Genomic DNA, 26,619 nt, shown 5'->3' with positions numbered 1-26,619 from the left:
AACACCTTGACTTTTTTTCTTTAAATAACTAATTGAATAGCTAGAGAAAAAAATCAAGTGAGCATTGATAATGCCTCTAAGTCTTTAATTCTTTGAACCTAATTAAAAAATAATCCATAATTGTAAACAATTTATTTGGTGAGCTTCTTAGACCTTTAACTATCTTAGAGAATACAGCATAATGGTTTACAATCTGGCTTCTGGAGTCAGGCAAGCTTGTGCTGAAATTCTAATTCTCTTGTTTACCACCAGGGAAATCACAGCCAAGTGACTTACCCTCTTTTTGTAATCCTTAGTTTTCACATCTGTGAACTGAGAAAAAAAGAGCCTTACTCATACGACAGTTTTTTGGACTAGAAAATAAGAACAATATTAACATTTATTGAGCATTTAATATATTTCGGACACTTATATATTTAGTATGTTATATGTGCCAACTCAACAAAGATATAAGACTTTTTTCCATTACCTATATTGCTTCCAATAATACATAATACAAAAGACAATTTATGTAAAATACTTAGCATTGGGCCTGGCTCAAATTATGTGCTCAATACATAGTTATTATCATCATAATACTATGTTACTCGATATAGCTACATTATCCTTAACAAAATTGTCTTCCATTGAAGATCTGAACACCCAAGGGTCTGTCAACTTAAAGAAGAAAGCACAGCCATGAAAAGACAGCAAGAATTAATTGAAAAAAAAGATCAGTGAGAAATAAGTCAGTCCAGTGCCTTTGATTTCAGTCTTGGTTTCCATGGTGACTCACCTTCAGAAAGGCTTTTACGGTTTACCTCCACTTCCCTTTCACCAAACACTGGTAGTAAATTCTTGAAAATGTAAACCTTAGGAGTAGAGACTAATAAAATAATTTGAGTACTTCAATATGCATTGAAATTATTACCTCCCTTCCAGAGGACTTCTGATGCTACATTTAGGAGTTGGCTCTATTTTATTATTTTTGCCCCAGATTGGCATCACCATTGAAATGTGAATGTTTGGGGAGCCATATAATACTTCCAGAAATGGATAGAATTGTGGTTTTAAATTGAGATCTACTTCTAAATCTGTATGGACCTCTATATGGGTTTTGCAAGCCAAAGAATCCAGGACCCTCTGCACATTTAGCTGAACCCTGTTGGATAGAAAACAGATAAGAGAATGAGAATTATTTTGATCTAACTGGAAGAAGTGAGAGATGTATCTCTTCAGGGGCAGGGAAACAGAAAGTTAGCCCAAACTTCAGCGAACAGTAAAATAAGTAGACTGATTCTGAGCTTCGCAAAAGTTCATGCTTTATATAAATATTCATCATATGTTCTATAAAACATGCAGTCCCTTATGTTAAGAGATGCATGCTATGATGGTACCAGGTAATAGAGTTTGAATGTTAAATCATAATGCTCTACAGTTTTCTTCAGGAGCAGAGTTCCCCAGAATGTAAGTATATTATTTGGTTACTTCACCTACACATTAGCATGAACAGCTAGACACTGGCTCTGTCTCTAGTCTTGGGATGAACACTGTTTAAGTAAATGTTGTGGGTAGGGCCTTTACTATGGCAGAGGAAAAAGGTCCTGTCCTAGTAAGAATATTTACTAACAATTATGGAGCACTTCTTGTGTTCCAGGCATCCTGCTCAGTTTTTCCTTATACACCATTCTGTTAAACCTCCTGATCTCATGGAGTAAACACTCTTGTTATTCCCTTGAGGAAACTCAACCTTAGGTGGGTTAAGTACCTCACTTTAAGTCAGATGACTCATATTGGCAGAGCACATGTTCCATTCCAGGGTGACTGGATTCTATAACCGATGCACTTTCTGCTGTTGCCTCTCATGCTGAAGAGTATCATCCCACAGAAGGACTTATTTTCCAAAAAGCCAGTGTCTCTTGTGTCATCCAAGTGCCTGGATGTCAAGGTAGAACTAATGCCATTTTCTTGAAGCCACTGGGAACTGTACAATCATTTATTTAAAGCAGGAATATGTTCTCTGCTGATGTTCTTCTCTTGTTTGAGTGAAAAGAGGGAAAAAAATGTCTTTTCTTCCCCTTGTTAAAGTTGTACTTGCAATAGTCAGGGCCGGCCCTAAAACTCATTATTACTTCCTCTACAAACTAGTTTTTAACCTTGCAAAGTTATTTCCTGACAATTAACATTTGGTACTCAAAACAATATTGTGAGAAAATTGGGACATATCAGTTCCCCCAGAAACTGAGATACGAATAAGTCATTTGGTAAAAGTTAGACAAAGTGCCCAAATTTTTCTGGGAGACCAGACATTCCAATTTTGAATCCTCAGTTCTTTTCCCTTGGGCTAACTTTAATCAGATGCTGTATTAGCAAGGCCACTGTGCTCTGACTAACCTGAATATTCCATGATCTTTGTGCTTCGTTTTCTGTGTATAACTAGACCACAGACAGGTGCGAATGCCTGTTCTGTTTTCTCACCTCTCAGTCACTATTCAAACCATTGGTTCTGGCTTTTTTCTTTCCCCACCACTTCCCTGAAATTTATACCAAGTCACATGGAACCACCTTATTGTTAGGTTCAGTGGGTGCTTCTCAGGCCTCACCGCTCTGATAATTTTGTTGGTGTTGATTACATCCTACTTGAAACACATTCTTACCTTGCTTGCAGCTGTTTGTGCCATGTTTTTCTTACTTCTCTGGCCGCTTCTTTTCAATTTTGATTTCCTTTGCTCATTCTTTAAGTATTAGTGCTCCTCAGTTTTCCATCTTGAGCCTGCTTTATTTTGATGTCTCACACTCTTTCTGTATATCTTCAAGGACTCATATGGCTGTGATTATCTATCTGTAGATGCTTTCTATGTGAGTTGGCTTACTTCAGATTTCTCTCTTGAGATTCAGCCTTGCGCACCCAGCTGACAATTGATGTCTAACTCTTTTCTTTTCCCCAACTCAACAGGTCTAAACTTGTCTCAAACTAAACTCATCAACTCCATCTCTTTCTCCATCAGAACCTTTTGGTATTCCTGTTTTGCCCATCTTAGTGATAGGTATTACTATCTGCTCACTGAACTAAGCTGAGAAACTGGATGTTAATATTGACTTCTCACTTTTTCTTTCCCTTTCCCGTATCAAATGCACATAAGTCTTGTCATAATAACTTACAAATATCTCTTAGTTAATCTCTTGAAGCTCCAACATCCTCTTTGTGTAATGGGGAAAATTGTACCTACCTTATGGGATTGTAGTAGAGATGAAATCAGATAGTATGTCTAGCCACTCTGTCTTTTGCCTGGCATGCTGTTAAGTATTCAATACACATACACTCTGTTATTGCTGCCGCCCTCTGCATCCAGTCTTGCCTCACAGATCTCTTTCCTCTACATTTCTGCCAGTCTTGAATATGTATATATATATATATATATATATATATATATATATACACTTTTTATTAGACTTCAAGTTCTGGGATACATGTGCAGAACATGCAGGTTTGTTATATAGGTATACACGTGACATGGTGGTTTGCTGCACTCATCAACCCGTCATCTACATTAGGTATTTCTCCTAATGCTATCCCTCCCCTAGCCCCCCACCCCCTGACAGACCACGGTGTGTGATGTGCCCTTCCTGTGTCCATGTGTTCTCATTGTTCAATTCCCACTTATGAGTGAGAACATGCGGTGTTTGGTTTTCTGTTTCTGTGTTAGTTTGCTGAGGATGATGGTTTCCAGCTTCATCTATGTCCCTACAAAGGACATGAACTCATCCTTTTTTAGGGCTGCATAGTATTCTGTGGTGTATATGTGCCACATTTTCTTTATCCAGTCTATCATTGATGGGCATTTGGGTTGGTTCCAAGTCTTTGCTATTGTGAAAGTGCTGCAATAAACATATGTGTTCATGTGTCTTTAAAGTAGAATGATTTATAATCCTTTGGGTATATACCCAGTAATGGGACTGCAAACTATCAATTGGTATTTCTGGTTCTAGATTCTTGAGGAATTGCCACACTGCCTTTCACAATGGTTGAACTAATTTATACTCCCACCAACAGTGTAAAAGCTTTCCTATTTCTCCACATCCTCTCCAGCATCTGTTGTTTGCTGACTTTTTACTGATCACCATTCTAACTGAGATGGTATCTCAGTGTGGTTTTGATTTGCATTTCTCTTTTCTTTTCTTTTTTTTTTTTTGAGACGGAGTCTCGCTCCGTTGCCCAGGCTGGAGCGCAGTGGCGCAATCTCGGCTCACTGCAAGCTCCGCCTCCCGGGTTCACGCCATTCTCCTGCCTCAGCCTCCCGAGTAGCTGGGACTACAGGCGCCTGCCACTACGCCCGGCTAATTTTTTGTATTTTTAGTAGAGACGGGGTTTCACCGTGGTCTCGATCTCCTGACCTCGTGATCCGCCCACCTCGGCCTCCCAAAGTGCTGGGATTACAGGCATGAGCCACCACGCCTGGCCGATTTGCATTTCTCTAACGATCAGTGGATGATGAGCTTTTTTTTCATGTTTCTTGGCCAAATAAATGTCTTCTTTTGAAAAGTGTTCATATCCTTTGCCCAGTTTTTGATGGGGTTGTTTGTTTTTGTTCTTGTAAATTTGTTTAAGTTCCTTATAGATTCTGGATATTAGCCCTTTGTCAGATGGATAGATTACAAAATTTTCACCCATTCTGTAGGTTGCCTGTTCACTTTGATGATAGCTTCTTTTACTGTGCAGAAGCTCTTTAGTTTAATTAGATCCCATTTGTCAATTTGGGCTTTTGTTGCCATTGCTTTTGGTGTTTTAGTCATGAAGTCTTTGCCCACGCCTATGTCCTGAATGGTATTGCCTAAGTTTTCTTCTAGGATTTTTATGGTTTTAGGTCTTATGTTTAAATCTTCATTCTATTTTTAGTTAATTTTTGTATGAGGTGTAAGGAAGGGGTCCAGTTTCAGTTTTCTACATATGGCTAGTCAGTTTTCCCAACACCATTTATTAAATAGGAAATTCTTCCCCATTGCTTGTTTTTGTGAGGTTTGTCAAAGATCAGATGGTTGTAGATGTGTGGCATTATTTCTGAGGCCTCTGTTCTGTTCCATTGGTCTATATATCTGTTGTGGTAGGAGTACTATGCTGTTTTTGTTACTGTTGCCTTGTAGTATAGTTTGAAGCCAGGTAGCGTGATGCCTCCAGCTTTGTTCTTTTTGCTTAGGCTTGTCTTGGCTATATGGGCTCTTGTTTGGTTCCATACGAAATTTAAAGTAGTTTTTTCCAATTCTGTGAAGAAAGTAAATGGCAGCTTGATGGGGATGGCATTGAATCTATAAATTACATTGGGCAGTGTGGCCGTTTTCATGATATTGATTCTTCCTATCCATGAGCATGGAATGTTTTTCCATTTGTGTCCTCTCTTATTTCCTTGAGCAGTGGTTTGTAGTTCTCCTTGAAGAGGTCCTTCACATCCCTTGTAAGCTGTATTCCCAGGTATTTTATTCTCTTTGTAGCAATTGTGAATGGGAGGTCACTCATGATTTGGCTGTCATCTGTTATTGGTGTATAGGAATGCTTGTGATTTTAGCACATTGATGTTGTATCCTGAGACTTTGCTGAGTTGCTTATCAGCTTAAGGAGATTTTGGGCTGAGACGATGGGGTTTTCTAAATATACAGTCATGTCATCTGCAGACAGAGACAATTTGACTTCCTCTTTTCCTATTTGAATACACTTTATTTCTTTCTCTTGCCTGATTTCTCTGGCCAGAACTTCCAGTACTATGTTGAATAGGAGTGGTGAGAGAGGGCATCCTTGTCTTGTGCCGGTTTTCAAAGGGACTGCTTCCAGCTTTTGCTCATTCAGTATGATATTGGCTGTGGGCTTGTCATAAATAGCTCTTATTATTTTGAGATACATCCCATCAATACGTAGTTTATTGAGCGTTTTCAGCATGAAGTGGTGTTGAATCTTATCAAAAGCCTTTTCTGCATCTATTGAGATAATTATATGGTTTTTTTTCAGAGGTTCTCTTTATGTGATGGATTATGTTTATTGATTTGTGTATGTTGAACCAGCATTGCATTCCAGGGATGAAACTGACTTGATCGTGGTGGATAAGCTTTTTGATGTGCTGCTGGAATTGGTTTGCCAGTATTTTATTGAGGAGTTTTGCATCGATGTTCATCAGGGATATTGACCTGAAATTTTCTTTTTTTGTTGTGTCTCTGCCAGGTTTTGGTATCAGGATGATGCTGGCCTTGTAAAATGACTTAGGGAAGAGTCTCTCTTTTTCTATTGTTTGGAATAGTATCAGAAGGAATGGTACTAGCTCCTCTGTATCCATGAATACCGATACAGAGCTGTGAATCCATCTGGTACTGGACTTTTTTTGGTTGGTAGGCTATTAAGTACTGCCTCCATTTCAGAACTTGTTATTGGTCTATTCAGGGATTAAACTTCCTCCTGTTTTAGTCTTGGGAGGGTGTACGTGTCCAGGAATTTACTCATTTCTTCTAGATTTTCAAGTTTATTTGCGTTGAGGTGTTTATAGTATTCTCTGATGGTAGTTTGAATTTCTGTGGGATAAGTGTTAATCTTCCCCTTTGCCATTTTTTATGTGTTCTTTTGATTCTTCTCTCTTTTCTTCTTTATTAGTCTAGCTAGAAATCTATCTATTTTGTTAATCTTTTCAAAAAAACCAGCTTCTGGATTCAATGATTTTTTGAAGGGCTTTTTGTGTCTCTATCTCCTTCAGTTCTGCTCTGATCTTAGTTATTTCTTGTCTTCTGCTAGCTTTTGAATGTGTTTGCTCTTGCTTCTCTAGTTCTTTTAATTGTGATGTTATGGTATTGATTTTAGATCTTTCTCGCTTTCTCCTGTGGAGATTTAATGCTATAAATTTCCTTCTAAACACTGCTTTAGCTGTGTCCCAGAGATTCTGGTATGCTGTGTCTTTGTTCTTAAAGAAATTACTTATTTCTGCGTTAATTTTGTTATTACTCAGTAGTCATTCAGGAGCAGGTTGTTCAGTTTCCATGTAGTTGTGTGGTTTTGAGTGAGTTTCTTAATCCTGAGTTCTAATTTGATTGCACTGTGGTCTGAGAGACTGTTTGTTATGATTCCCATTATTTTGCGTTTGCTGAGGAGTGTTTTACTTCCAATTATGTGGTCAATTTTAGAATAAGTGCAATGTGGTGCTGAGAAGAATGTATATTCTGTTGATTTGGGGTGGGAGTTCTGTAAATGTCTATTAAGTCAGCTTGGTCCAGAGCTGAGTTCACAGACTTAAATCTTTTTTTTTTTTTTTTTTTTTTTTTTTGAGACAGATTCTCAATCTCTCCCCCAGGCTGGATTGCAGTGGCACGACTCAGCTCACTGCAACCTCCCTCTTCCAGGTTCAAGCAATTTTCCTGTCTCAGCGTCCCAAATAGCTGGGACTATAGGCACCCACCACCATGCCCAGCTAATTTTTGTATTTTTAGTAGAGACAGGGTTTCACCATATTGGTCAGGGTGGTCTTGAACTCTTGACCTCAGGTGATCCGCCTGCCTTGGCCTCCCAAAGTGCTGAGATTACAGGCATGAGCCACTGTGCCCAGCCAACTTGAATCTTTAGTATGCAAATCTGAGCATGTCACTATCCTCACATGACTTCCCATTATTGTTAAAATAAACTCTAAACTATTTGCCTGGTATTTACGACAGAAGCATCTGCCCCCACTCCCATATTTCTCCAGCCTTATTTCTACTTTTTCCTTCACATTTCACCTTCAGTTGCTGCTTTCTCCAGGAAGCCTTTGACAGTCCCATTACTTCAGAGTTAGTTAATACCTCTGTCTTCTCCAAATTCATGGAGCCTACCTCCACACTTACCAGGCTATGCTGCAGTTATATATGTCTTTTTTTTTTTTTTGAGATGGAGTCTCTCTCTGTCACCCAAGCTGGAGTGCAGTGGCGCAATCTCGGCTCACTGCAAGCTCCGACTCCCGGGTTCACACCATTCTCCTGCCTCAGCCTCCCGAGTAGCTGGGACTACAGGCGCCCACCACCATGCCCGACTAATTTTTTTGTATGTTTTTAGTAGAGACGGGGTTTCACCGTGTTAACCAGGATGGTCTCGACTTCCTGATCTCGTGATCTGCCCGCCTAGGTCTCCCAAAGTGCTAGGATTACAGGCGTGAGCCACCGCGCCCGGCCCCTGCAATTATATATGTCTTAATATGGACCCTGCAATAGTCTGTATGGTCCATGAGGCAAAGGACTGGGTTTACCTGGAAAGCCTCTGCTATGCCCATAACTAGCATAATGTCTGACATTTAGGCGATATTCAAGAAATATTTGTTGAATGAATGAAATGCTTGATAAATAACTTCAACCTTTTTTTTTTTTTTTTTTTTTTTGAGACGGAGTCTGGCTGTCGCCCAGGCTGGAGGGCGGTGGCGCAATCTCGACTCACTGCAGGCTCCGCCCCCCGGGGTTCATGCCATTCTCCTGCCTCAGCCTCCCGCGTAGCCGGGACTACAGGCGCCCGCTACCTCGCCTGGCTAATTTTTTGTATTTTTAGTAGAGACGGGGTTTCACTGTGTTAGCCAGGATGGTCTCGATCTCCTGACCTCGTGATCCGCCCGCCTTGGCCTCCCAAAGTGCTGGGATTACAGGCGTGAGCCACCGCGCCCTGCCGAACTTCAACCTTTTTAACTGATAAATTTTTAATGATTAATTTTAAACCAAAATAACCTTCTAAATTAATATTCCTTTCCCTCCTCCTCATCCTCTAAAAGGACACATGAACTCTCTATTCTGCTGGTTTAAGCAGATGATCTAGGCATCAACCTAGATGCATGATTTAATTTAATTTAAGCTAAACCAGCAATTCCGTTTTTTGTTGCCGGCAATGAATTTAAAAAAAAAATTAACAGAAAGATAAGGCCTGAGAAGCACCCATTGTCTTCAGCAATAGGGAGGCTCCAGTGACCTTGTATAGAATAATTTCAAGGAAGTGGTGGGAATAGAAGCCAGACCACAGTGGGCTGAGGAATGACTGAGAGGTGAGGAAATGGAATAGGTATTCATGCATTTCCCTGGGTCCAATTACATACATAAAAAACATAAAAGTAATAGTACATTAAAATTTAACCCATGGGTCATCAAATAGAAGGAAATAAAGTTTTCATTACTTTTAGTTTATGAACTTTCCAGGAATTTTTTTCCTCATTTAGCCTGGGATTTTCTCCGTAGGCCATTACTATATTCTTTAGGGCAACTTAGAAACACTGATATCAGGATTAGTTTATTGGTAGCATCAGGGCCACATTGAGCTGATTCTAGGAAAGTTTCATAGAATGAGAAGAAAAACTTATGGCTGGAATATTTGCCTCCCCAGAGGTCCTGGTAGATGATTCCCAGGTTATTGATTTATATTTCTCAGAATTATATTCAAACACAGTGTGCTAGTTGGAAATCTCCTTTCATTCACCTCCTTTCCTTAATCTACAAAGTTAGCAATTGTTTATAAATTGAGTGTCTTACATGTCCAAGGACTTATTAGGGGTTGAAGAAGATATAAAAAGGAAGAAGTCCATCCTCTGTAGATTTTTATGATCTTATTGAAGAAATACCCATTTCATGAGAAGATAATAATACCTGGAAGCACACATTAAGTGCTAAACAAATAGATAACAGGGATGTCTGGAATCTGGAGAAGGGGTGGGTATAGCAATATTAGGCAGAGAAGATGGATTCCAAATGGGCCTTTCAGGACAGACAGGAGTTGGGTAGTTTGAGAGATGTATCGTATTCTAGGCAGGGGTCATGGGAGATGCAAAGTCACAGTGAAGTTAAAATATAAGGCTGATTATAACTGTTTGGTTAGAATAGAGTATTCATCTATCCTTTTACGGCCTGCTGAAGGGGGAAAGGAATATTAGAGACAGGCAAGTGAGGTTCTTAAGTGTTAGGCTTTAGACTCTTGGCATAAATGTGTACAATTTTTTTGAGACAGGGTCTCGCTGTGTCACCCAGGCTGGATTGCAGTGGCATGATCGTGACTCACTGCAGCCTTGACCTCCTGGGCTCAAGCGATCCTCCTGCTCAGCCTTCTGAGTAGCTGAGACTACTGGTGTGCGCTATCATGCTTGGCTGATTTTTATTTATTTTTTTGTCATTCAAGCTGGTTTTAAACTCCTTGGCTCAAGTGATCCTCTTGCCTTGGTCTCTCAAAGTGCTAGGATTACAAGTGTGAGCCACCATGCCAGGCCAGAAATGTGTAATTTTGAAGGTTTTTCTTTTTGTTTTTTTGGTATGTGTGTGTGCAGGGGGTGCATTTTGGGCAGAAGAAGAACATGCTGATGGTTGATGCATCAGTAGAAACAACCTTGTGGAGTTGCAGGATGAGAAGGGTGAGAAGGGTATGGATATGGATGAGAAGGGTATTGGATACGATTAGGTTAGAAGCTCCTAGCTCCTCAGTGAAGTGGTACCTAAGGGCTCTCTCTGTTGGTGTGTCATTCTTATCTGCTAGATTCTCAAACGTTTTGGTCTCAGGACCCCCTTGTACTCTTAAAGATTATTGAGAATACCAAAGAGCCTTAGCATATGTGATTTATATTTATTAATACTTACCATTATAGAAATTAATGTTAAGAAAACTTGAAAATATTTAATTTATTAAACACAACAATAAAACCATTCCATGCTAATTTTATTTTTTTATTTTTTATTTTTTTGAGATGGAGTCTTGCGCTGTCGCCCAGGCTGGAATGCAGTGGTGTGATCTTGGCTCACTGCAAGCTCCACCTTCCGGGTTCACCCCATTCTCCCGCCTCAGCCTCCCGAGTAGCTGGGACTACAGGCGCCCGTCATGAGGCCCGGCTAATTTTTTGTATTTTTAGGAGAGACGGGGTTTCACCGTGTTAGCCAGGATGGTCTCCATCTCCTGACCTTGTGATCTGCCCGCCTCGGCCTCCCAAAGTGCTGGGATTACAGGTGTGAGCCACTGCACCCGGCCAAGATGCACTCATTTCTTGTGACATCTCTTCAGCCCTGAGTTGAAGAAGCAGCATGCCCTCCACACTTTATCCTCGGAAGGACTGAGTGGGAGACCCTTGGTGCACAGCAAGGAAACAAAGGCTTTTGATCTTGGCAAAATGGGATAATGCCCATGGGATTCCCTGGCAGATGATGGGAAGTAGGGTGGCCTCTGCCCCCTGAAGACATGTCAGGGGTGGGAAGCCAAGAATCTAGACTGGGTGTCTGTGCTCTGACACTACACCAGGCTTTTAGGGATCTAAAAGAACACCTTCTCTTTTCAAGAGAAGACCTTGAAAAGCTGAATATGGAATGGGGCAGGGCTGGGAAACTTGTCCGTCACTATGACAAAGACAGAAAATGCTGTAAACCTCTTTTAAAAAGATTGTTGTAGCTTTCAACATTCTTTCTTTTTCTTTAGTAAAATCTTTAAAGAATTCCAGCCTGCCTTTTGTTTAGGGGAACCTGGAAAAGGAGATTTTAAACAAACAAATCACTTTATTTTTCTTAAAAGAAACTGAAATACAAGTACCTTGTTAAAAACTTTGGCTGATATAAAGAAGCAGAAAGGAAAAAAAAAATAAAACCACGCATAATTTTACCACTCAGAGATAAACACTGTTAACATTTGGAGCACAGATTTGTCCTTATTTATAGCAGCATTCTCTATATATTGTTTGATAATAATCTTTTTATCCCTAGCAGTGTATCATAAAACAAGGCATCTTTCTCCTTTAAATTATATATTCAGGAAAAGCACTCTTCATCTTCTCTTCAAAAAGAGTTTTGAGAGTGAACGTAAGTGTGTATGTATGTGTATGCATGTGAGTGTGTGTGTACATGAGTATGAGTGTGTATGTGAGAGTGTGTGTTGTGGGTGGCATCAGTGCCAGAGTGGCTTCAGTAAGAAGTGTAAGAAAACCCGAGGAAAAATGGAAAAATTAATCTTGGGGAAACAGAGTTGGGGTCACTTGACTGGGCACCTCTTAAACCTAGAGATTATTTTTAGAGTGTTCTTGGCTCAAACCTTAGAAAACTGTCTTTTATCTTGATAAAATAATAATGAGTAAACTTTGAAGAGGACTTTAAAGAGGGAAAAACTTCAAGAGAAGGTGGAGAGGGTGATTCAGCGTGCGTATATATGTATACATACATGATATATACATATATATGGGAGATTTGGAAGTGAAACTTGAGTGCCTTGTAATTGAGGCAGTTTCATTATTACAGGAAGAACAAATCTGGAAGCAATTTCCTCAGTCACTCCTGCTTTGAATGTTCCTGCTGTGAGTGTGGAACATGTAAGTCACCAATTCCATTGTTCAGTGAGCCCTAAAAGGATACATTAATGGGACTGTTCACTTGTTTCAAGGGTCAGAAGTGGCCTCCCAATTGTTAAATTCAAACTACCATTTTAAATTTATGTATTTCAATTGCTCTCTTGGGATCTTTGGCCAGTTGCCATATTCAAAACACTTTTAGGTATCCCAATGATTATTTAATGGGACAGAAACCTCTGGAATCCTGGAATTCATATCTAGTTTAGTATTTATTAAGATGATTACTAATATTACTATGTGCCTAGCATGCAGTAGTGCTCGGTAAATATGTGTTGACTGTGTGAATGAGTAAATAAATGAATGAACCTCTCACTTGTCTTCACAGCATATTTGGAGCCAACTGCAAAAATGGTTTAAGTTCATAGCTGCAAACTAAACAAAATTATGAAAAAGCAAAAGAAATGAAGTGCAGAAAGTGAAGTTTACCTAAAATTCTCACCCTGGTGAGAAAAGTTGGCTGATGTTTGAGCTGTAGGATTTTTTTTTTTTTTCTTGAGACGGAGTCTCGGTCTGTCGCCAGGCTGGGTGTAGTGGCACAATCTCGGCCCACTACAACCTCCTCCTCCTGGGTTCAAGCGATTCTCCTGCCTCAGCCTTCCGAGTAGCTGGGATTACAGGTGTATGCCACCACGCTCAGGTAATTTTTGTATTTTTAGTAGGGACAGTGTTTCACCATGTTGGCCAGGATGGTCTTGATCTCTTGACCTCGTGATCTGCCTGCCTCGGCCTCCCAAAGTGCTGGGATTACAGGTGTGAACCACTGCGCATGGCTGGATTTTTTTTATTTGTATAAATGTAAGTACGAGGGCAGTTTTGTTACATGAATATATTGGGTAGTGGTGAAATCTGGGCTTTTAGTGTAGCCATCACCTGAATAATATATATTGTGTCCATTAAGTAATTTCTTATTGTAGGGTTATTTTTGAAGTCAGTCTCTGAGTGGGATCCTAAATATGGTTTAATAGTTACTTTAATTGTGTGTTTCAACTCACTATTAGGGGCAACAAAGTACATTCTCTGGCAGGGTCTCAATGATTCTTTCACTGAATCTTTCTCAGTGTTGGACCAAGACATAGCAGCCAGAATATTGGCTTACAAGTCAAAAGGCATGAGAAGACATATATCTGAATTCTGTCTTTAACACTTATACGTTGTTTCATCTTGTACCGTTAGAAATTTACCTTTCTAGACAGGATTTCTTCATCCAAATTTAACCTAAAATCTATTTGAGTGGTTGATTAAAAAGGTTGTATGTGTTAAGCATATATTATGGTTTGCTATTTCTATAGTCCTTATATGCTTCCCAGCATACTCTTATGATAAGTATTGTTTATAACATTTATTCACCAAATAATTCCATACTCATTTGCATTACTGATCTCTCCATTAATTTTTTTGTGTATCATGTCTTATTTCCCCAAGAATCAGATGCATCAAAATAACAAACTTAGTGCATGTATGTCCTCCTCTAGGAAGCCTTCCCTGACCTCATTCCTTTAATCACATGGTATGTTTTGCATATTTTTATTTGCTTATCTATTTTATATGTATCTCCTTTCTATGCTGAATGATGAGATTGTTGAAGATGGAAACCATGTCTTATTCTCAACACCTACTAGAATACCTGACTCAGAGAAGGTGTGAGCACCCTGTTCAGTTAATGAATAAATGAATGAGAATGAAGGAGAAGTGGAATGGGCTTCTATAAGAGCAGAACAGATAAAGATTATAGGTGGATTCTTATTAAACCTCTTACTTGTTGCATCTCTTTAAAGAACAGGAGATCGCCATTTACTTGGGGTGGGGGAAGGATGGGTTTCATGGCTTTCATCACAGCTGCATACATGGCAAATTTCAGAAAGTAGCTGTAGTTCTTAATGAATAACAACAGCTGTAGCAATCACTGGCAGGGCAGGGCAGGGCAGGGCAGGGTAGAGGTGACTAAAATAAAAGAAGCTAGACAGAGCTCTTTCAGACTTGGATACTAACCCCAGTTCTGCTGCTGGCTTCCTCTGGGTCTTTGTAATGATATTTAAAGTTGATTGTCATTGAGTCTAAATGCATTACAGTAATCTGTCTCTCCCTGCCTTTACCTCCACAGAAAGAATACAACCACACCTAGCACTGTCCTTATTGGGAATGTGAGCCACTCAGCCTCCCACAGAATCTCAATCTATTGCAAAACAAAATCTGAAACCATTTCTGGGGTGGCTTTTGAATGGGATGATATTTCATTTCTGGTGTGGTGTGAAGGCTTTGGTATAATGGTACAGGATCAGATGGTCTTACTGTATTGTATTATTTAATGGGTGCCACTTGATAAGACAACCAAGCAGAGAAAACAGCCTGTGTGTGGAGAACAGAAAGAAGTGGGGAAGGTTTAAAGAGTGGAAAGGCTTATCTTTTTGTTTTCCTATAGGTTATGATGTAGCATTCATTCACTAGCTTTTAAAAGTGACTTTTAAATAATTACTTTATGTATCCATCAGTACTCTTTTATTTGTAAGAGTGAAAAAAAATCAACTTTAATTAGCTTAAGCTGAAAGGGAATTCATTGGCCCACATAACTTAAGAGTCAGGGTGCACATCAGCTTTAGGTGCAGCTTATCCAGGGTATTGTGATGGTATTGAAAATCTGTCTTTCTCCACTTCTTAGTTCGCCTTCTTTCACATGGCGGCAGAAATGGCTTAAGATGTCCCCAGACTCTCAGCAGAACTAGTGGAGAAAGAGTTTTTCAGTAGCACAGGTGAGTATAGGATCCAGACTGCTCCTATGCTTACCAAAATCACATCGAAGGGAGTTCCCATGGCAGTAAGGAGGTCTGTTACTAGATGATGGGACAGAAACCCAAGGGTTAAATGTCTTTCATCATTCCAGGAAGGCAAAAACCACAGACATCTACCAAATTTGACTGGCCTGGATTGTTTCTTATGTGTTGAGCTTAATTCACTAGGGCTTATATGCTGGCTCTTTTACGCTGGCTCTTTTTCTTGCTTTTGCACAAATTGTGTATGTATTCCCAAGCCTTTGTTCTTTTTATATGCTGATTCTCCTGATCTGCTCCACTACTCCCACTCAGCTATGACCTTTTTGCAGAAGAAGCCACATCCTTATCTCTGGTCTCTACCTTTCTCAGGGAAAGCTCACCAATCCTTTGCATTTGGGGTCTTAGGAGCATTGCAACTTGAAATGTCTAAAACCAAAGTTGCCACCATCCTGCCAAATGGGCTTCTCTTCCTAGGTTCCCTAATCACAGTGTGGCAGAACTTTGTTCCTTAGTTCAGCTTAAACTGGGTTCTTCTTACACGACCAGAAAAAATTAGGCACACAGACACATTGAAGGGTGAGGAGAATAGAATTTATTGGACGAAAAGGAAAAAAGAAAAAAACAACCTCTCAGCGAAGTGAGCAGAGTTCCTGCTAACAGGCCCCCATCTCACAGATTGGTTCCAGGTCACAAACACAGGAACTGAAGAGGGCAGGCTCCTCCCCCTTGCATGCAGGGGAACTTCCCATGGCTCCACCCTATTCTCCCACTGCTCAGGCAGGTAGAGATTCTCCGAGGACCCTCCCTTTTATCTGCCTCCTGCATCTATCAACAGCAGTAGCAGCATCTCTTTCTACTGTCCCAGCATTCTATCATCAATGTTGTTTTTGACTATTTCCTCTGCATATCATTTCTCTCTCATGTGAACTCTCATAGTTCTTTATTATTATGTTTTTCGTGAATTTATAATTTCCTCTCTGGTTTTATAGACCTTCATGTATCTAATTTCTTTCTGCCACAGTTATTTAAGTTTGCTGATGGAAGGCAGTTTTACTTATTTATCTTTGTACTATTTCCTTCCTGGTTGTCATCCTTCAGCTTTCCCCACTTTCTACTTCTCCCATCAATATTATACCTAGACTTTTATGGTTTGATAAATATTTGTAGAATAAAGGAAGGAGTTAATGCAATCTGTAGTATAACTACATGGCTATACTTGATAGTGTTAAAAAACCAGCGCCTAACAGCAGTTGAAGTGGTAAAAACAGATTTCACTCAGGAAACATTGCAATAGGGGTATGTTAGAGTTCTCCAGAGAAACAAAACCATATATATATATATGAGAGATTATGAGGAATTGGCTCATGTGATTGTGGAGGCTGAGAAGTCCCAGGATCTGCTGTCTGCAGGCTACAGATTGGGAAAGCCAATGCTTTAATTTAGCCTGAGCCTGAAAGCCCGAGAACCGGAGGAGCCAGTGGTGTAAACTCTAGAGGGAGGGTTGGAGAAAATGAAATCAAATGACCCAGTTCAAGCAGTGAGGAAGGAAAAAAGGGACAAATTCCTTCCTCTGCCTTTTATTCTGTTCAGACCTTCAATGGGTTGGACTCACACTGGGGAGGGCAATCTACTTCACAGAGTCCACCGATTCAAATGGTAATCTCATCTGGAACCACCCTCGCAGACACCTAAGAAATAATGTTTAACATCATAGAAATAATGTTTAATTTGGGAAGCCAGTGGCCAGTCAAATTGACACAAAATTAATGATCACAAGGGGAAAAGAGACCTCAGTACGGAACTTGGCTCAACTCCAAATACAACATGGACTAGTAGGGATTTACAGCCAAGGAGGAGCAGGGGTAGGAGTGGGGAGGGGGTCAGTGAATGGAAAATTACTAAGAGGAAACATTAAGGGTAGGGGGGATTTTGGTTAAACAGACCTAACAGGATTCTTGCTGAAGGCAGGACCAGGGTGATCAGACATGGAGGGTGAGGGAACTCTCTTTAAACTGAGTTAGAAAGTTTCTTGCTAACACCGGGTGTTGCAGGTCCTGTAAGGATGGATGCTAGGGTCGAGGCCTGGGCTCAGAGGAGCCTGACTGCAGTTTAGTCAAGGAGAGAATCTTTGTCAGTATTGAAGCTTTCAGATCTTGCCACTCTTCAGCATTTATTATAACCAGATCTCAGTTGTGTAAAATGCTAAGGAAGGAACTTGCCCTAATTCCTTGAGCTTCCTTCATCCTCTCCCTGAACCAGCCCCCTACTTTCCCATAAGGACATGTTTAGGAAAGAGGCAGAAAAACTTCTGACTCATAAAAACTGGTGAGGAAGAAGGAAGAGCAGAAGCGGAAGCCAAAATGCACAGAACTATTTGCTGAAACGGTTTTGAGCATACTTTGCGGGCTCTTTTGTAATACATACCTAGTCCCTACCTATAATGCTTCCTTACTTTGGTGTTTCACACATATAAGGCCCATTTGAGGTCACCCTAATGTGGCAAGAGACCAGTGAATAGGAGCTTAACTTCAAACTTAGAGTCTTTATGAAAAATGTCAACCCGCTGAACACGAGGACATCTGAAACCTTAAAAGGCCACAGAAAACATCAGGGCAGCATGCTTGAGAACAGCAGTGTCATAGATAGAAACATGAAAAGAAGTAAAGCTGTCATAAATGTGAAGGAGCTGGCGAAAGCACATGGAGTTTTATTAAGGCACATAGCATTCTGTACAATCATCCTGAATTGTTTTCTGAGGAGCACTTGATGATCCTACCCTTTCCGTAATTTGTTTGCTCGTTGTTTTGGAGGTGGAAGGGTGTGCTTGTGAGGGTGTTTGAGCCTCCTTGTCCATGGTGTAACCGGTTGGTTTTGTTGCCCTCACTCTTCAGGCGCTGGACTCTCATCCTGTTTGTTCCCGCTCTGGGAGGCACCACCCTTTCAAGACAACTGCTTTCTTTTGTTTTGGGTTCAACTTTGTTAAGTCAAAGTATAATAAATATCAAGATTGTTTGAAGCCAGAAATAGGCCACTGTCCAAAATTGTGTTCATTCCACTTGCTGGTAGATAGCTATTTTAAATAAGTCAGGCTTGCCGTTAATTCAGTTCTGCTGCAGTTAGTATTCTGTTCTCATTCTCTTATCACGAGGTGAGCTTTGAGTTTTATCATCTCCACATCTCTGTGTTCTTCGTGGTGATTGGATAGTTGCCACTCTCCATGATTACCGTGACTATCCCTGACCACCTGTCCAGCTAAAATTTCAACACAAATGCTGCACAGCTAAGCTATCTGATGGTATTAATTATATATTTATTTGACTGCACTGTTTCTTTTTTTCTAATTGTGTGTAGGAGGGTGTCTTTAATGACGTACAGTGGGCAATTCTGACATCCTTAAGGGTGGTGGCATTCAAGCTCGTGACTGCCATTCACAGCAAGAAATACATTTTACATCATGATCCAGTATACATGTTCATGTTATATATGATGTGTAACTAAAGTTTGGTTAAGCAACACTTACCCTATTATGTGTGATATAGTCTATAGTTTCTATTATTTTGTATTTTACTTCATTAAAAAATGTGGACTGTGCCTTAGCAAGTGGACGTCCTGATTCAGGAATGGGTTACAATTTGGGTCTGAAAAAGAACTGCTTGGTGGAGCCAAGATGGCCGAATAGGAACAGCTCTGGTCTACAGCTCCCAGCGTGAGCGGCACAGAAGACTGGTGATTTCTGCATTTCTGTTTGAGGTACCGGGTTCATCTCACTAGGGAGTGCCAGACAGTGGGTGCAGGACAGTTGGTGCAGTGCACTGTGCGTGAGCTGAAGCAGGGCAAGGCATTGCCTCCCTCGGGAAGCACAAGGGGTCAGGGAGTTCCCTTTCCTCGTCAAAGAAAGGGGTAACAGACGGCACCTGGAAAATCGGGTCAGTCCCACCCTAATACTGCGCTTTTCCAATGGGCTTGGAAAACGGCACACCAGGAGATTGTGTCCCGCACCTGGCTCGGAGGGTCCTATGACCATGGAGTCTCGCTGATTGCTAGCACAGCAGTCTGAGATCAAACTGCAAGGCGGCAGCCAGGCTGGGGGAGGGGCGCTGGCCATTGCCCAGGCTTGCTTAGATAAACAAAGCAGCCAGGAAGCTGAAACTGGGTGGAGCCCACCACAGCTCAAGGAGGCCTGCCTGCCTCTGTAGGCTCCACCTCTGGGGGCAGGGCACAGACAAACAAAAATTCAGCAGGAACCTCTGCAGACTTAAATGTCGCTGTCTGACAGCTTTGAAGAGAGTAGTGATTCTCCCAGCACGCAGCTGGAGATCTGAGAAAGGACAGACTGCCTCCTAAAGTGGGTCCCTGACCCCCGAGCAGCCTAACTGGGAGGCACCCCAAGTAGGGACAGACTGACACTTCACTTGGCCAGGTACTCCTCTGAGACAAAACTTCCAGAGGAACTATCAGACAGCTGAATTTGTGGTCTCATGAAAATCCATTGTTCTGCAGCCACTGCTGCTGACACTCAGCCAAACAGGGTCTGGAGTAGACCTCTAGTAAACTCCAACAGACCTGCAGCTGAGGGTCCTGTCTGGTAGAAGGAAAACTAACAAACAGAAAGGACATCCACACCAAAAACCCATCTGTACATCACCATCATCAAAGACCAAAAGTAGATAAAACCACAAAGATGGGGAAAAAACAGAGCAGAAAAACTGGAAACTCTAAAAAGCAGAGCACCTCTCCTCTTCCAAAGGAACGCAGTTCCTCACCAGCAATGGAACAAAGCTGGATGGAGAATGACTTTGACGAGTTGAGAGAAGAAGGCTTCAGATGATCAAACTACTCCGAGCTACGGGAGGAAATTCAAAACAATAGCAAAGAAGTTAAAAACTTTGAAAAAAAAATTAGATGAATGGATAACTAGAATAATCAATGGAGAGAAGGACTTAAAGGAGCTGATGGAGCTGAAAGCCAAGTTTCGAGAACTACGTGAAGATTGCAGAAGCCTCAGGAGCCGATGCGATCAACTGGAAGAAAGGGTATCAGTGATGGAAGATGAAATGAATGAAATGAAGCGAGAAGGGAAGTTTAGAGAAAAAAGAATAAAAAGAAATGAACAAAGCCTCCAAGAAATTTGGGACTATGTGAAAAGACCAAACCTATGTTTGATTGGTGTACCTGAAAATGACGGGGAGAATGGAACCAAGTTGTAAAACACTCTGCAAGATATTATCCAGGAGAACTTCCCCAATCTAGCAAGGCAGGCCAACATTCAGATTCAGGAAATACAGAGAATGCCACAAAGATACTCCTCGAGAAGAGCAACTCCAAGACACATAATTGTCAGATTCACCAAAGTTGAAATGAAGGAAAAAATGTTAAGGGCAGCCAGAGAGAAAGGTCAGATTACCCACAAAGGGAAGCCCATCAGACTAACAGCTGATCTCTGGGCAGAAACTCTACAAGCCAGAAGAGAGTGGGGGCCGATATTTAACATTCTTAAAGAAAAGAATTTTCAACCCAGAATTTCATATCCAGCCAAACTAATCTTCATAAGTGAAGGAGAAATAAAATACTTTACAGACAAGCAAATGCTGAGTGATTTTGTCACCACCAGGCCTGCCCTAAAAGAGCTCCTGAAGGGAGCACTAAACATGGAAAGGAACAACTGGTACCAGCCCCTGCAAAAACATGCCAAATTGTAAAGACCATCGAGGCTAGGAAGAAACTGCATCAACTAATGAGCAAAATAACCAACTAACATCATAATGACAGGATCAAATTCACACATAAGAATATTAACTTTAAATGTAAATGGGCTAAATGCTCCAATTAAAAGACACAGACTAGCTAACTGGATAAGGAGTTAAGATCCATCAGTGTGCTGTATTCAGGAAACCTATCTCACGTGCAGAGACACACATAGACTCAAAATAAAGGGATGGAGGAAGATCTATCAGGCAAATGGAAAACAAAAAAAGGCAGGGGTTGCAATCCTAGTCTCTGATAAAATAGACTTTAAACCAACAAAGATCAAAAGAGACAAAGAAGGCCATTACATAATGGTAAAGGGATCAATTCAACAAGAAGAGCTAACTATCCTAAATATATATGCACCCAACACAGGAGCACCCAGATTCATAAAGCAAGTCCTGAGTGACCTACAAAGGGACTTAAACTCCCATACAATAATAATGGGAGATTTTAACACCCCATTGTCAACATTAGACAGATCAACAAGACAGAAAGTTAACAAGGATATCCAGGAATTGAACTCAGCTCTGCACAAAGTGGACTTAATAGACATCTACAGAACTCTCCACCCCAAATCAACAGAATATACATTTTTTTCAGCACCACACCACACCTATTCCAAAATTGACCACATAGTTGGAAGTAAAGCCCTCCTCAGCAAATGTAAAAGAAAAGAAATTAGAACAAACTGTCTCTCAGACCACAGTGCAATCAAACTAGAACTCAGGATTAAGAAAGTCACTTGAAACCGCTCAACTACATGGAAACTGAACAACCTGCTCCTGAATGACTACTGGGTACATAACGAAATGAAGGCAGAAATAAAGATGTTCTTTGAAACCAATGAGAACAAAGACACAACATACCAGAATCTCTGGGACACATTCAAAGCAGTGTGTAGAGGGAAATTTATAGCACTAAATGCCCACAAGAGAAAGCAGGAAAGATCCAAAATTGACACCCTAACATCACAATTAAAAGAACTAGAAAAGCAAGAGCAAACACATTCAAAAGCTAGCAGAAGGCAAGAAATAACTAAAATCAGAGCAGAACTGAAGGAAATAGAGACACAAAAAACCCTTCAAAAAACTAATGAATCCAGGAGCTGGTTTTTTGAAAAGATCAACAAAATTGATAGACTGCTAGCAAGACTAATAAAGAAGAAAAGAGAGAAGAATCAAATAGATGCAATAAAAAATGAAAAAGGGGATATCACCACTGATCCCACAGAAATACAATCTAGCATCAGAGAATACTACAAACACCTCTATGCAAATAAACTAGAAAATCTAGAAGAAATGGATAAATTCCTCGACAAATACACCCTCCCAAGACTAAACCAGGAAGAAGTTGAATCCCTGAATAGACCAATAACAGGCTCTGAAATTGTGGCAATAATCAATAGCTTACCAACCAAAAAGAGTCCAGGAACTGATGGATTCACAGCCGAATTCTACCAGAGGTACAAGGAGGAACTGGTACCATTCCTTCTGAAACTATTCCAATCGATAGAAAAAGAGGGAATCCTCCCTAACACATTTTATGAGGCCAGCATCGTCCTGATACAAAAGCCTGGCAGAGACATAACCAAAAAAGAGAATTTCAGACCAATATCCTTGATGAACATTGATGCAAAAATCCTCAATAAAATACTGGCAAACCGAATCCAGCAGCACATCAAAAAGCTTATCCACCATGATCAAGTGGGCTTCATCCCTGGGATGCAAGGCTGGTTCAACATACACAAATCAATAAATGTAATCCAGCATATAAACAGAACCAAAGACAAAAACCACATGATTATCTCAATAGATGCAGAAAAGGCCTTTGACAAAATTCAACACCCCTTCATGCTAAAAACTCTCAATAAATTAGGTATTGATGGGATGTATCTTGAAATCATAAGAGCTATCTATGACAAACCCACAGCCAATATCATACTGAATGGGCAAAAACTGGAAGCATTCCCTCTGAAAACTGGCACAAGACACGGATGCCCTCTCTCACCACTCCTATTCAACATAATGCTGGAAGTTCTGGCCAGGGCAATCAGGCAGGAGAAGGAAATAAAGGGTATTCAATTAGGAAAAAAGGAAGTCAAATTGTCCCTGTTTGCAGATGACATGATTGTATATCTAGAAAACCCCATTGTCTCAGCCCAAAATCTCTGTAAGCTGATTAGCAACTTCAGCAAAGTCTCAGGATACAAAATCAATGTATAGAAATCACAAGCATTCTTGTACACCAATCACAGACAAACAGAGAGCCAAATCTTGAGTGAACTCCCATTCACAATTGCTTCAAAGAGAATAAAATACCTAGGAATCCAACTTACAAGGGATGTGAAGGACCTCTTCAAGGAGAACTACAAATCACTGCTCAATGAAATAAAAGAGGATACAAACAAATGGAAGAATATTCCATGCTCATGGGTTGGAAGAAACAATATCACGAAAATGGCCATACTGCCCAAGGTAATTTATAGATTCAATGCCATCCCCATCAAGCTACCAATGACTTTCTTCACAGAATTGGAAAAAACTACTTTAAAGTTCATATGGAACCAAAAAAAAGCCTGCATCGCCAAGTCAATCCTAAGCCAAAAGAACAAAGCTGGAGGCATCACGCTACCTGACCTCAAACTATACTTCAAGGCTACAGTAACCAAAGCAGCATAGTACTGGTACCACAACAGAGACATAGATCAATGGAATAGAACAGAGCCCTCAGAAATAATGCCGCATATGTATAACTATCCGATCTTTGACAAACCTGACAAAAACAAGCAATGGGGAAAGGATTCCCTATTTAATAAATGGTGCTGGGAAAACTGGCTAGCCATATGTAGAAAGCTGAAACTGGATCCCTTCCTTACACCTTATACAAAAATTAATTCAAGATGGATTAAAGACTTACATGTTAGACCTAAAACCATAAAAACCCTAGAAGAAAGCCTAGTCAATGCCATTCAGGACATAGGCATGGGCAAGGACTTCATGTCTAAAACACCAAAAGCAATGGCAACAAAAGCCAAAATTGACAAATGGGATCTCATTAAACTAAAGAGCTTCTGCACAGCAAAAGAAACTATCATCAGAGTGAACAGGCAGCCTACAGAATGGGAGAAAATTTTTGCAACCTACTCATCTGACAAAGGGCTAATATCCAGAATCTACAATGAACTCCAACAAATTTACAAGAAAAAAACAAACAACCCCATCAAAAAGTGGGCAAAGGACATGAACAGACACTTCTCAAAAGAAGACATTTATGCCGCCAAAAAACACACATGAAAAAATGCTCATCATCACTGGTCATCAGAGAAATGCAAATCAAAACCACAATGAGATCACATCTCACACCAGTTAGAATGGCCATCATTAAAAAGTCAGGAAACAACAGGTGCTGGAGAGGATGTGGAGAAATAGGAACACTTTTACACTGTTGGTGGGACCATAAACTAGTTCAACCATTGTGGAAGTCAGTGTGGTGATTCCTCAGGGATCTAGAACGGGAAATACCATTTGACCCAGCCATCCCATTACTGGTTATATACCCAGAGGACTATAAATCATGCTGCTATAAAGACACATGCACATGTATGTTTGTTGCGGCACTATTCACAATAGCAAAGACTTGGAACCAACCCAAATGTCCAACAACGATAGACTGGATTAAGAAAATGTGGCACATATACACCATGGAATACTATGCACCCATAAAAATGATGAGTTCATGTCCTTTGTAGGGACATGGATGAACCTGGAAAACATCATTCTCAATAAACTATCGCAGGGACAAAAAACCAAACACCGCATGTTCTCACTCATAGGTGGGAATTGAACAGTGAGAACTCATGGACACAGGAAGGGGAACATCACATTCCAGGGACTGTTGTGGGTTGGGGGGATGGGGGAGGGACAGCATTAGGAGATATACCTAATGCTAAATGATGAGTTAATGGGTGCAGCAAACCAACACGGCACATGGATACATATGTAACAAACCTGCACATTGTGCACATGTACCCTAAAACCTAAAGTATAATAATAAAAAAAAAACTTGTACAGATTTAGACAGAAGAGTATAATAAATCTGTGTGAACTGATCACCTCCTTCAAAAAAAAAAAAAAAAAAGAACTGCTTAACAGTCATCAGGTGTTAGGGAGTCTTAGAATGCTAATTCTGAAAAGTCTTTGGAGATTATCTACAGGCATCTTTCCTTTTTCCTCCTATTTTACAGTTGGAGGAATTTAAAGTCCAAGTAGGGCAAGTCTTCCTTGCAGGGAAACAGTGGTGCTCTCTGTGTGTGCTATCATGTGCTATCACACCTATTTATTCTTGGAAGCACACAGTGTCCAGTTGAACCACAAGGGCTGTCTACTTTTTGAGTCTAGCAATTATGCTTCTGGATTCCTTCCTGGTGATGAATAAACTGCACACTTTCCCTTCCCCAATTAAATCTTGAGGTATTTTCTCCCTCCATTAGTTTATTATACATCATTCTGAGGTAAAGGGAAGACTGTTAACAGGGCATTGGGTGTGGTATATCCTCTTCTATGGATGGCATGCAGCTATCATTAATCATAAACTCAAGAGAGTGGGTTGAATAAGGAACAATTTTAGGTACATACTTAGACATTAAAAAAATCTAAATATGCATTTTCTGTAAGGTAGTTGTAATCTTAGCTTTGGACAACTGCATAGATATTGATGTATTTGATTATTTGATGTTTTTTCGTTTTTCCTTTATAAACAGTAGTGATCTCCTTGTATCAAAATACAACATTTTAAATTTCATTGTTTCTGTCGTAAAGGGAATTACAGCATCTTATGGTCAAACAATTAACATCAACTTTTGAGTTATTGATACCATTCATAGTGTATTAGTCAGCTCAGGCTGCCATGACAAAATGCCAAAGCCTAGGTGCCTTAAGCAACAGAAATTTATTTTCTCATAGTTGGAGACTTGAAGTCCAGACCAAAGTGCCAGAATGGTTGCTGTCTGTGAGGGCTCTCTCCTTGGGTCACAGAGAGCATTTTCTCGCTTCCTCATATAGCAGAGAAAGAGCAAGTGAGCAGGCTCTTTGATGCCTCTTTTTATAAGTGCACTAATCCCACTGGACCAGGGCCCCAACTTCATGAACTCATCTAAACTTAATTACCTCTCAAAGGCCCCATCTCCAAGTACTATCACACTGGGGATTAGGGCTTCAACATGTGAATCTGGGGAGACATAATTCAGATCATAGTACATAGCTAAGGTCATATTGGGGTTTAAGCATTGGCTGAAGCATGCAAATAACTTGCCTAAATTACATTTATTAAAGACAGACTCTTCCGTTTGAGTGAATGGATATTTTTCACACTATAATTCATATGACATTCATTAGCATTTATTTGATATTTTTCTTAATAATGCAAGTACTGTATATGGAAGAGAGCTTACAGTTAAAATGTGAGAACAACATTATACCTTTAAAAAATTATTTTTGCAGTTTTTTTCCTAATGTAGCTTCTAGTCCTCGTTAATAGTTAATGAATTTCTAAACAGCCCAGCACTATTTTCAAAACTTAATATAATATAGAAAAGCTACCCAAAGTCATTGAGAATAATGCATATTTTAATGAAAAACAGTTTGTGCAAAAGACATATTTTAAAACAACTTTTTATATTTATATTTATTGCAGTGTAGAGAAGAGAGGAATTTCTTAGCACGAAACTGTAGGGAGCCAGGTATTTGTCTACAAGAAATGCTATAGAGAGCCATGCCAGTGACACA

The 26,619-nt window shown here is 40.2% G+C and overlaps 1 protein-coding gene across 1 annotated transcript in view; it reads left to right on the top strand.

Annotated features, from left to right (window-relative positions):
- SLC39A8 (solute carrier family 39 member 8) overlaps positions 1–26,619 on the top strand; it is a 91,507-nt gene that overhangs the window by 8,940 nt on the left and 55,948 nt on the right. The window lies entirely within an intron of this gene.

Source organism: Nomascus leucogenys, chromosome 9, assembly GCF_006542625.1.
Source record: "Nomascus leucogenys isolate Asia chromosome 9, Asia_NLE_v1, whole genome shotgun sequence".
In the NCBI taxonomy this organism is placed as follows: Eukaryota; Metazoa; Chordata; class Mammalia; order Primates; family Hylobatidae; genus Nomascus; species Nomascus leucogenys.
Note: the sequence above shows the minus strand (reverse complement) of the source record. Positions and strands in the feature narration are given on the sequence as shown.